The sequence below is a fragment of the Capra hircus genome, assembly GCF_001704415.2.
Source record: "Capra hircus breed San Clemente chromosome X unlocalized genomic scaffold, ASM170441v1, whole genome shotgun sequence".
NCBI lineage: Eukaryota > Metazoa > Chordata > Mammalia > Artiodactyla > Bovidae > Capra > Capra hircus.
Genome location: NW_017189517.1, coordinates 9998207 through 10009785, shown reverse-complemented (window position 1 = coordinate 10009785; position 11579 = coordinate 9998207). Strand labels below are relative to the sequence as shown.

Below are 11579 nucleotides of genomic sequence, written 5' to 3'. Positions count from 1 at the left end.
CTTGATCTTGGACTTTCCAGCCTCTTGACTGTGAGAAATAAATATTTGTATTCTAAGTCACCCAAGATATGGTATTTTTTTTTTACAGTAGTCTGATTGGGCTAATAGAGTCACTTTATGTGGAGAAGGCAATGGCACCCCACTCCAGTACTCTTGCCTGGAAAATCCCATGGACGGAGGAGCCTGGTAGACTGCAGTCCATGGGGTCGCGAAGAATCGGACACGACTGAGCGTCTTCACTTTCACTTTTCACTTTCATGCATTGGAGAAGGAAATGGCAACCCACTCCAGTGTTCTTGCCTGGAGAATCCCAGGGACGGGGGAACCTGTAGGGCTGCCGACTGTGGGGTCACACAGAGTCGGACACGACTGAAGAGACTTGGCAGCAGCAGCAGCAGCAGCAGCAGTCACTTTATGTGATGTAATATGAAGTACACAGTACTACCAGTGAAGTTTTCTCTCCCAAAACGTTTAACCTGAATTTACTCAAGCTTCTACCAATGTTGTCCAAAAGAGATATGATGCAAGCCACAAGTGTCATATTAAATTTCTAGTAACCACATGAAAAGTACAAATAGGTGATACTAATATTAATAATATATTTCACTTAACCAGATATAGCCAAAGTATTATTTCAGCATGGAATCAATATAAAATTATTAATAAGATAGTTTACAGTCTTTTTAAACAATGTCTTCCAATTCTATTGTATATCTTATACTTACAGTGCATTTCATTTTAGTCTAACCACGTTGCAAACATATGGCTAGTTACTAACATATTGGACAGCATAGCTCTATCTCTAACTTTGAGTTTAGAAGAAATTTAGGGGATAGAGGGATAAATTAAAGCCACCAGAAGAAAACAATCAGTTAAATCCAGAATGTGGGACATTCTGTAAGAAAATGGGCCTGGATTCCACCAAACGCAAATGTTATGGAGAAAAAGGTAAAGGACGTGTTCTTGGTTAAAAGAAACTAAAGAGGTACAAATTACTATGTATAAAATAAATAATCTACAAGGATATATTGCACAACGCAGGGAATGTAGCCAATATTTCATAATAACTATAAATGGAATACAACTTTTAAAGTTGGGATTGCTATGTTGTTCACCTGAAACTTACCTAATTTTGTACAACTATACTCAACAAAAAAGAAAGAGACAAAAGAGACATCGAAACCAAATGTATGGAATCTCCCTGGCACTCCAGTGGTTCAGACTCCGTTCTTCCAATGCAGCAGCATGAGAGCAATCCCTAATCTGAGAACTAAGATCCCACATGCCATGCGGCCAAAAAACAAAATTCATTTCACAAACTTTGATTGTACTATGTTTTTATAAAAACTATAAATATTTTGGGGATATGGGGAAATTTTAGTATGAATCAAATATTAGATGTTACTAGGGAATTGTTGTTAATTGTCTTGGGTATGATAATATTGTGGTTCTGCAGAATGTCTTTATTCTTAGGAAATGCATGCTAAAAAAAATTTAGAGGTGAACTCTCACAACCCCTGCAATTTTCAAATGGTTCGGCAAAAAATAAAAAGGTGTTCCTCTACTATTTATAAATAAAAGGTGTTCATCTACTATTTATCTACATAAATCAAATAAGGCAAAATACTAAAAAAAATAGAGGGTATATAGCTATACACTTTCTAATTCTGTCAACCTTTTGAATTCTTTTTAACTGTGGAAAAATTCTTCTACAGAAAAACTTCTGGACTAGATGGCTCCACAAGGGTTCTACCACATATTCAAAGAACCTAATTGTGTATGCAGAGTAAATCATCTTCCAAGTAACCTTTGAACATAGTATTTTGTAAATATTCAGTGAGACATATTCTGAGAAAAAATAACTTGAGACATCTTAGTTTTCTTCATTAGGTTCATTGTTAATACTACTTGAATTCTGAAACAATTGAATGTGTATCACAAGATAAAGCAAATAAGTATGCTAATGTTATTAGGAGCTGAGATTTTCACTGTGAAGGAGTCAGAAATATGTTATATTGATGGGAGCTACCCAGTGGTTCTTGAGATTCACAGAGATTTCTAGGTGAGCTCTTATCACCTGCGCTGGTACTGCAGGCTGAAAACTGCCAGCACCTTCCCTGACTTTTGTTCCTCTCGCCTTTCCAACAGATACGTAAGTCTCTGTTTCCTTGTATTAAAAGTCTTACACAACTTTGTAAATCAACAATACTACTGTAGAAATCTTAAAAAAAAAAAAAAATCTCCTCGTACTTCGTACACAGGGTGACTTCTGTTTTCCTGACCGAGTCCTGATTGATATAGGGGAGCTACTTTTATTTATTTATTCATTTTTACTTAGCATATTTCCCCTCTTTTATTTTTTAAACTTTTTATTTTATATTGCAGTATAGTGGATTAACAATGTTGTGATGGTTTTGAGTAAATAGCGAAGAGACTCAGCCATACATATACATGTATTCTTCCTGTTGCTGCTGCTGCTAAGTCGCTTCAGTCGTGTCCAACTCTGTGTGACCCCATAGACGGCAGCCCAACAGGCTCCCCCATCCCTGGGATTCTCCAGGCAAGAACACTGGAGAGGGTTGCCATTTCCTTCTCCAATGCATGAAAGTGAAAAGTGAAAGTGAAGTGGCTCAGTCATGTCCAACTCTTAGCAACCCCATGGACTGCAGTCTACCAGGCTCCTCCATCCACGAGATTTTCCAGGCAAGAGTACTGGAGTGGGGTGCCATTGCCTTCTGGAGAAGGCATTCTTCCTAAGTATTCTTCCTAGGGGAGCTGTTTTAGTTATGGTTTGTCCATACCCTGACTTAGAGCCCTTTAGAGTATCAGCTTCACGTGTGTTGGATCTCCTTTAAGACTCCTTACCTTACTTAGGTCTGATAGAAAGAATACCTGATGAATTATGGACGGAGGTTTGTGACATTGTACAGGACACAGTGATCAAGACCATCCCCAAGAAAAAGAAATGCAAAAAAGCAAAATGGCTGTCTGAGGAGGCCTTACAAATAGCTGTGAAAAGAAGAGGAGTGAAAAGCAAAGGAGAAAAGGAAAGATGCACCCATTTGAAAGCAGAGTTTCAAAGAATAGCAAGCAGAGATAAGAAAGCCTTGCTCAGTGATCAACGCAAAGAAATAACGGGAAAAAATAGAATGGGAAAGACTAGAGATCTCTTCAAGAAAATTAGAGCTACTAAGGGAATATTTCATGCAAAGATGGGCTCAATAAAGGACAAAAACGGTATGTACCTAACAGAAGCAGAAGATATTAAGAAGAGGTGGCAATACAGTACTGTAAAGTAAAATAAAGTAAAAATAAAAAAATTTTTTTTAAAAAGAAGAGGTGGCAAGAATACACAGAAGACCTGTACAAAAATGATCTTCATGACCCAGATAATCACGATGGTATGATCACTCACCTAGAGCCAGACATCCTGGAATGAATGTGAAGTCAAGTGGGCCTTAGAAAGCATCACTACGAACAAAGCTAGTGGAGGTGATGGAATTCCAGTTGAGCTATTTCAAATCTTACAAGATGATGCTATGAAAGTGCTGCACTCAAAATGTCAGCAAATTTGGAAAACTCAGCAGTGGCCATAGGACTGGAAAAGGTCAGTTTTCATTCCAATCCCAAAGAAAGGCAATGCCAAAGAATGCTCAAACTACTGCACAAATGCACTCATCTCACATGCTAGTAAACTAATGCTCAAAATTTTCCAAGCCAGGCTTCAGCAATACATGAACCGTGAACTTCCAGATGTTCAAGCTGGTTTTAGAAAAAGCAGAGGAAGCAGAGATCAAATTGCCAACATCGGCTGGATCATGGAAAAAGCAAGAGCATTCCAGAAAAACATCTATTTCTGCTTTATTGACTATGCCAAAGCCTTTGACTGTGTGGATCACAATAAACTGTGGAAAATTCTGAGAGAGATGGGAATACCAGACCACCTGACCTGCCTCTTGAGAAATCTTTATGCAGTTCAGGAAGCAACAGTTAAACTGGACATGGAACAACTGACTGGTTCCAAATAGGAAAAGGAGTATGTCAAGGCTGTATATTGTCACCCTGCTTTTTTAACTTATATGCAGAGTACATCATGAGAAACACTGGGCTGGAAGAAGCACAAGCTGGAATCAAGATTGCTGGGAGAAATATCAATAACCTCAGATATGCAGATGACACCACCCTTATGGCAGAATATGAAGAAGAACTAAAGAGCTTCTTGATGAAAATAAAAGAGGTGAGTGAAAAAGTTGGCTTAAAGCCCAACATTCAGAAAACTAAGATCATGGCATCTGGTCCCATCCCATCATGGCAAATAGAAGGGGAAACAGTGGAAACAGTGGCTGAGTTTACTTTCTTGGGCTCCAAAATCACAGCAGATGTTGACTGTAGCCATGAAATTAAAAGATGCTTGCTCCATGGAAGGAAAGTTATGACCAGCCTGGACAGCATATTAAAAAGCAGAGACATTACTTTGTCAGCAAAGGTCTGTCTAGTCAAGGCTATGGTTTTTCAAGTGGTCATGTATGGGTGTGAGAGTTGGACTGTGAAGAAGGCTGAGCACCGAAGAATTGATGCTTTTGAACTGTGGTATTGGAGAAGACTCTTGAGAGTCCCTTGGACTGCAAGGAGATCCAGTCAGTCCATCCTAAAGGAGATCAGTCCTGGGTGTTCATTGGAAGGACTGATGTTTAAGCTGAAACTCCAATACTTTGGCCACCTGATGGGAAGAGCTGATTCATTTGAAAAGACCCTGATGCTGGGAAAGATTGAAGGCGGGAGAAGAAGGGGGTGACAGAGGATGAGATGGTTGGATGGCATCACAGACTCAATGGACATGAGTTTGAGTGAACTCCGGGAGTTGGTGATGGACAGGGAGGTCTGGCGTGCTGCAGTACATGGGGTCGCAAAGAGTCGGACACGACTGAGTGACTGAGCTGAACTGAAGTGAATCTTACTTAGTTTGACCCTGGGCTTTGCCATCTCTGTACTTAGTCCCTTGAGACAGTGGAACTGATGCTCAAAGTGTTTGTATCAGCAAATGCTCTCTCAGGGTAAAGTGGTTTTGATGTGTTCTGATACCCAGTTTATTTCTCAGGGATCAGGCTTTCTTCTGAAAACATGACCTGACAGTTCTCACACTATCTTTTAATCATGTATATATTTTTAAGGGAATGCTTTTGTATATTATGCAGCATTTCTCTTGTTCTTGGCAAGAGGAAACTAAAGTCTCTAAAAGCTTTTGAATGTCATCAAAGGAGATCCCTACAGGGCTATGTTGATGGAAAGAATTTTGGGCACCCTGGTAAACCAATGGAAAGGATGTATTTAAGGCAAATGGCCTTTCAGTCTCACCACTTAAACCATTTATTTAATCCAGGTTGCTGGTCCTCCTCATTAGGCCTTTAAAAATCAAGTAAGGTTTCAGTATTTTGTACTTAAAAACTGTATCAATGGTAGATGTAAAATCACATCTTTGAGAGAAGTGTCTGCCTTTGGGTCATGGTGTCTTTTGGAAATCTGGGGAAAGCACAAACACACAAAACTGAGCATACAGTTTTAGTGGGTTCATGGAATTCCTGAGGCCCACCAGGAGGTCCTGGGTCAAAAGTCACTACATAGGAAGTATCTAGGCCACTCAACTCTGGAAACCATCCAGCCTATAGAAAGGGGACTGAAAGAAACCAGCTTTGTTTTATAAACGTGTTAGGCCACTAGGGGCATTGAAGCACAGTGCCGCTCAGGTTCCTGCAGTGTTGGATTGAAAAAAGGGGCCTCTCAAGTGTTGCATCAACACTTGAAAAACACCAAGTAAATTGACGTGCTGCTGCTGTTGCTGCTAAGTCGCTTCAGTCGTGTCTGACTCAGTGCGACCCCATAGACAGCAGCCCACCAGGCTCCTCTGTACACAGGATTCTCTGGGCAAGAATACTGGAGTGGGTTGCCATGTGGCACTAGCCTAAAAGAACTGTTTCCTGTTGAATTTGTTTTCTTGGATATTGAAGATGAGAAGAACAGAGTGTGAAATTAAGCTTGTTCACATGAACAGTTCCTGAAATTCCAAGCGGGTTCGGAGTTAATTCTCCACGTGGAGAATTTTCTCTTTGTACCCTTCCTATTTCTTTTAACAAGGAGATGAGTACATCATGAGAAACGCTGGGCTGGAAGAAGCACAAGCTGGAATCAAGATTGCCAGGAGAAATATAAAAGAACCTCAGATATGCAGATGACACCTCGCTTATGGCAGAAAGTAAAGAGGAACTAAAAAGCCTCTTGATGAAAGTGAAAGAGGAGAGGGGAAAAGTTGGCTTAAAGCTCAACATTCAGAAAATGAAGATCATGGCATCTGGTCCCATCACTTCATGGGAAATAGATGGGGAAACAGTGGAAACAGTGTCAGACTTTATTTTGGGGGGCTCCAAAATCACTGCAGATGGTGATTGCAGCCATTAAATTAAAAGACGCTTACTCCTTGGAAGGAAAGTTATGACCAACCTAGATAGCATATTGAATAGCAGAGATATTACTTTGCCAACAAAGGCCCGTCTAGTCAAGGCTATGGTTTTTCCAGTGGTCATGTATGGATGTGAGAGTTGGACTGTGAAGAAAGCTGAGCGCCAAAGAATTGATGCTTTTAAACTGTGGTGTTGGAGAAGACTCTTGAGAGTCCCTTGGACTGCAAGGAGATCCAACCAGTCCATCCTAAAGGAGATGAGTCCTGGGTGTTCACTGGAAGGACTGATGCTGAAGCTGAAACTCCAATACTTTGGCCACCTCATGCGAAGAGTTGACTCATTGGAAAAGACTCTGATGCTGGGAGGGATTGGGGGCAGGAGGAGAAGGGACGACAGAGGATGAGATGGCTGGATGGCATCACCAACTCGATGGACATGAGTCTGAGTGAACTCCGGGAGCTGGTGAAGGACAGGGAGGCCTGGTGTGCTGTGATTCATGGGGTCGCAAAGAGTCGGACATGACTGAGCGACTGAACTGAACTGAACTGAACTGATCCTTCCTATTTTTTTAACAAGGGGATGAGTTGAAATTCAGAAATTTTATTTCTTTTTTTTTTCATTTTTAATATTTATTCCTGTATGTCATTTTAACATGTGTTCTTCCTTAAGGAGATTCCAAGGACTGACCAATTAAATTGCAGAGTTAACACAGTAAAACTTAAATGGAAAATAGAAAATACACATTTAGATGATACTTTAGTAAAGAAACTATACTTTGGGAAGTACAAAAATTCTTTTAGGCTATATCAGTACCATTAAGCAAAATAAGAAAATAACTGGTTAAATGATAACCTACTTACTTTTGAAGTTCTATACCAAGCATTTATTGTCTATGATGGGAAGAGTAAATAACCTTAACTTTAACTGATTTATAAAATAAATTTAGCTCTCAAGTAATTTCATATAGTACCATACACAAGAATATAAAAATTAAATTCATGGGATAATAATGTCAATTAATGGTAGCTTCAGGAAACTTTCTTTTAAAAAATGCATACTAAGAATTTTACCTAGTATCTTTTAAGCCAAGAATTAACTAACATGAAATTTGCCATTAATGATAGACTTTTCTGTGCAAAAAAAAAAAAAAAGTGCAGAAGAAGTTGTCCCTCCCCAAACTATGGAATTTCTGTCTTCTAAAAACTATCTAGCAGATAAGTAAACTTCCCTATATTAATCTATCATACACTACTAGTTGACTGTAAATTCCTGATTTTGATATTAAATAATAATTGAAAATGGTCCATTCATGCACATTTGGTAAGACTTAACATTTAAACATACAAAAGTCCAAAATAACCTTCAAAGTGTTTAATATCTTACAATTTAAAGGAAAACAAATCCATTATATAAATTTCAGTAAGACCCACAACTACATATAAAAACTATACAGGAGGATTATGGATTGTATAGAAACTGATGTACATCAATGGTATCAGTTTTTCTCAAGTACATTAATATTTTCACAACACTATTAACAACATAAACAAAAGTTCAAAAATTATGACATTTTATTCCCTCTTCTAAAGTTGCTGTATAAAAAACTTTCTCTAAATATAACCACATTTAAACAGAAAATCTAATTATAACTGGTTCTTGAGTTTAACAGCAGTGTATAAGAAAGCATGTTATCTTTTCCCTTGGGGTGTGCTATAACTTCATCAGTGAAATTCCTCTACTGACAAAATGTCTCTTAGGAGACATTAAATAGAAAGGAACTGGTGGAAATTCATGCCACAAGATGAATAATGAGTATACTTTCAACTTAGAAAGGAGATTGTTAATGAAAAAAAAATGGACAACTCCTTGAGTAGCTCTATATATGAAATATGAAGCCACCATTATATCTAAAATTGAGTCTAAAATATGGATAACAAAATTGATCAAAACTATTTTCCATCACACAATGCAGCTTTTAAAAAGTATGCAATCGTTAAACTGCATTAGAAATATAGGCATCATATCTAATAGTTGAAACTGCAAAGTATTGGTTTGAAGCTGGTTGAAAGGAAAAGTACAAAGAAACATACATTTTCATTCATTTGGAAAATGTAAAAATTTATATACTAATATATAATCTCTTCACTTTCTCTGATCTACAAATGAATAGAATGCCGTTATTTCATGCAGATAAATTGTTCAGAATCCATTTACCAAAGTAAACAAACAAATAAAAATAAACCCTGTTGGGAACACACAGATGGATTTCTTTGAAGGTTTCTATTCTTTAGCAGTCTTTGATGATTTCAAAATTTGCAGCTTTAGCTCTTTTATCATCTTCTCTAACTTCTGCCTTGCCTCCCGTTCCTGTCTGAGTTCGTCTTGGAGTTCTTGCCTATCAGCCTCAGCATGGTCCAGTCTCTGTCTCAGTTCTGCCAGCTGTGCTGCATATTCAGCCTCTTTATCTTTTTCTAAATTTGAGTCACAGGTACATTTTTGCTTCATAACCTGCTCTAGTTTTTTCTCTAAGTCTTTCTGTTCAACATGAAATTCTTCCATTCTTTGAGCATGTTCATTCTGCAAAGATTCAAGCTCTTTCTGTAAATTCTGCTGTTCTTCAGTAAGTTCCTTCATAGCTTTTGAACTATTCAACATTTCAACTTCCATCTGAAGTTGTTGCTTCTTCTGTAAAACTGAGTTCAGTTTTTCCTGTTGTTTTACATAAGTTCTCACTACTTCTTCCATGATTTTTCCCTTATCGTCCTCACAAGTGACATCTTTGACAAGAAATGGAGATGAAGCTGCAACATCACAGTCAGTTCCTGATTTGCTTGTGTCTCTGGCTAAGCTGCAAGTGGCAGACTCAGGTTTCTTTTTGCTGGTAGAATTATTCGAGACTGATGGATCTAGGTGGCTATATAATTCTTTACTTGCTTTTAGATCCATTTTCTCTTGTTCCTCTAGTGAGACATCTGGATAAGACACTATTTTTTGATGTTTCCCACTACTGTGAGGCTTCTCTGACTGTCTTGGTATAGATTTGCTTGCCTCTGTCTTTGTGACCTCTTTAGGCTGAGGTACAGCTGAAGTGACACATTTGGTGCAACCACTTTATCACACATGTATAAGTAGTAGCTGGGATGTAAAAATGAATGTGTCTGAGAGACATGGTCACCTGGTTTATAACTGGATACCATGACTGCAATTCCATTCCTGGCGGTGTATCTATCTTGGATTGAGTCCTCTTCCCATTCCTCATGCTAAATTTCTCCTTCATTTCTTCTAAAATTATCTTCAGTTTCTTTTCTTCAGGTGTCCCCAAGTATTTTTGGTTCACATGAAGATAGCAATGCCATTTGGCTGATTCAAAGCCCCAGTGGCAAGTCCTTTTGTCCGGTGATCTGTGAGAATGCATCACAAACGTCTGGGGTGCAAACATTCCACAGCACTCTGGACACTGAATACATGGAGCATCTGGCTGAACATAAAATTGGGGTGCAAATAAACCCTGACATTTGCCCAAGCATTCATGTTCCACTTCAAAGGCACTGCCAGTTTCCTTCAACTGGGCCAATGAGTTTTTTGCAGGTAGTATACTACCATTTTGAGGAAAGGTGCGTGGCTGCAATAAAGTGTTACATAGTCTTTGTGCATCAGTTAATGTGATCAGCCCACAGGATGGGGCATTGAATGGAAGTATTCCCAGGACCTTTAAGATATGAAGCTGGTCTGATGTACATCTGGAGCAATAAATGTACAATTCATCACACACTGTATTTATTTGTTGGAGTGAAAATTCTCGGAGAACAGAATTTAGGACTTGGGGCAAACAGAGTCTCTTTTCTCCTCCAACCTGAAAACAAGAAATAGACTCCCCTTCCAACACAGTCTGGGTGAGTTCTGTGGAGCTATCAGAAGGGATGAGCAGTGGACCAGGAAGAACCTGAGGAGATGGAAGAGGCAGAAATACCGTAGGTGACATGCTTTCTTGGGAATACTGAGCAGAAAACGCTGCTGGTCCACCCAAAGAGCTCTGACTACTTAAATGGAATTGTGCCAAAGTATATTTCAAACTAGGATTTAAATGTAAAGGTTCAGGCACAGAGGCACAGGTCCTCTTGACATGCTCTTCGTCGGTTTCCGTTGGTGTTTCATAGTCATCCAAGTGTTCCTTCTTTACTGTTGGCAACTTGTTTATCATCATTTTTCCATTTGCATGAATGTCTGTCATCATCTTTTTCACTGGAGGGCTGCCATCATCTTCCATCCCATTCAATTTTTTATTTGAGCTCTGAACCAAGGAAAAATTCGCCTGTAGGTTTTCCATTGCTAAAAACTATTGTGTTAAACAAGTAAGTCTGAAATTTGCATTATTATTTAGTTGCTTATTTTAAGAGAGAGAATTAATGTGTACCAATTCTTATGGTAACTTATTCTCAAAGAAAATTTAAATTTCCAAAGAGATATCCCTACACTACTCAATAGATTTTGCAACTTTGTTTGGTTCTGCTAATACTTCAGTATAAGTACCGCCAGTACTATAAAAAAAATTATGTCTAATAACAAAGAATAATTTTAAGAGGCACACCTCCTAGGAAACTTTTTTTTTTTAATCTTCAGGTATATGTACTAAAATAAAGTTATCAGTTCTCTCAATTCAAGATGTCCAAGTTCAATGCAACAGTTTGGTTTAGTTTTAGGCACAACACCCAAAAAGTCTATGCTTGTGTCAAAAATCACGTGTCAAAATTATGCACCCCAATTTAGTATTTGGCACCAAGGACACACAAAAAAAATGGGGGGGGCAGGAATATCTTCTCTAAAAATGATCTGTTGGTCTGTGTGAACAAAATGAAGGCTTGAATAAACCCTCACACCAGTAACAAGAGACTCTGAATCCACTTGAATTTCTGTGATTAAAAATGAAACCTAAAGAAAAATCTGCCCAGTTATCTTCAAGGATTACTGTTCATTCTTCTTTTAATTAATCTGTGCCCGCCGCCGCCGCCGCCGCTCGCCCGCTCCCCTTGGCTGTGCCGGCGCCGCTCCGAACCCCACACACATCGCTACACACAGCCCTCTCCAGAAATTTTATTTCTGAATAAGATGAATGAAGGCTCCCTC

The 11579-nt window shown here is 38.7% G+C and overlaps 1 pseudogene; it reads right to left on the bottom strand.

Moving 5' to 3' along the window:
• Positions 1 to 8037: 8037 nt before the first annotated feature.
• Positions 8038 to 11167, bottom strand: LOC108634477 (annotated as a pseudogene).
• Positions 11168 to 11579: the final 412 nt, after the last annotated feature.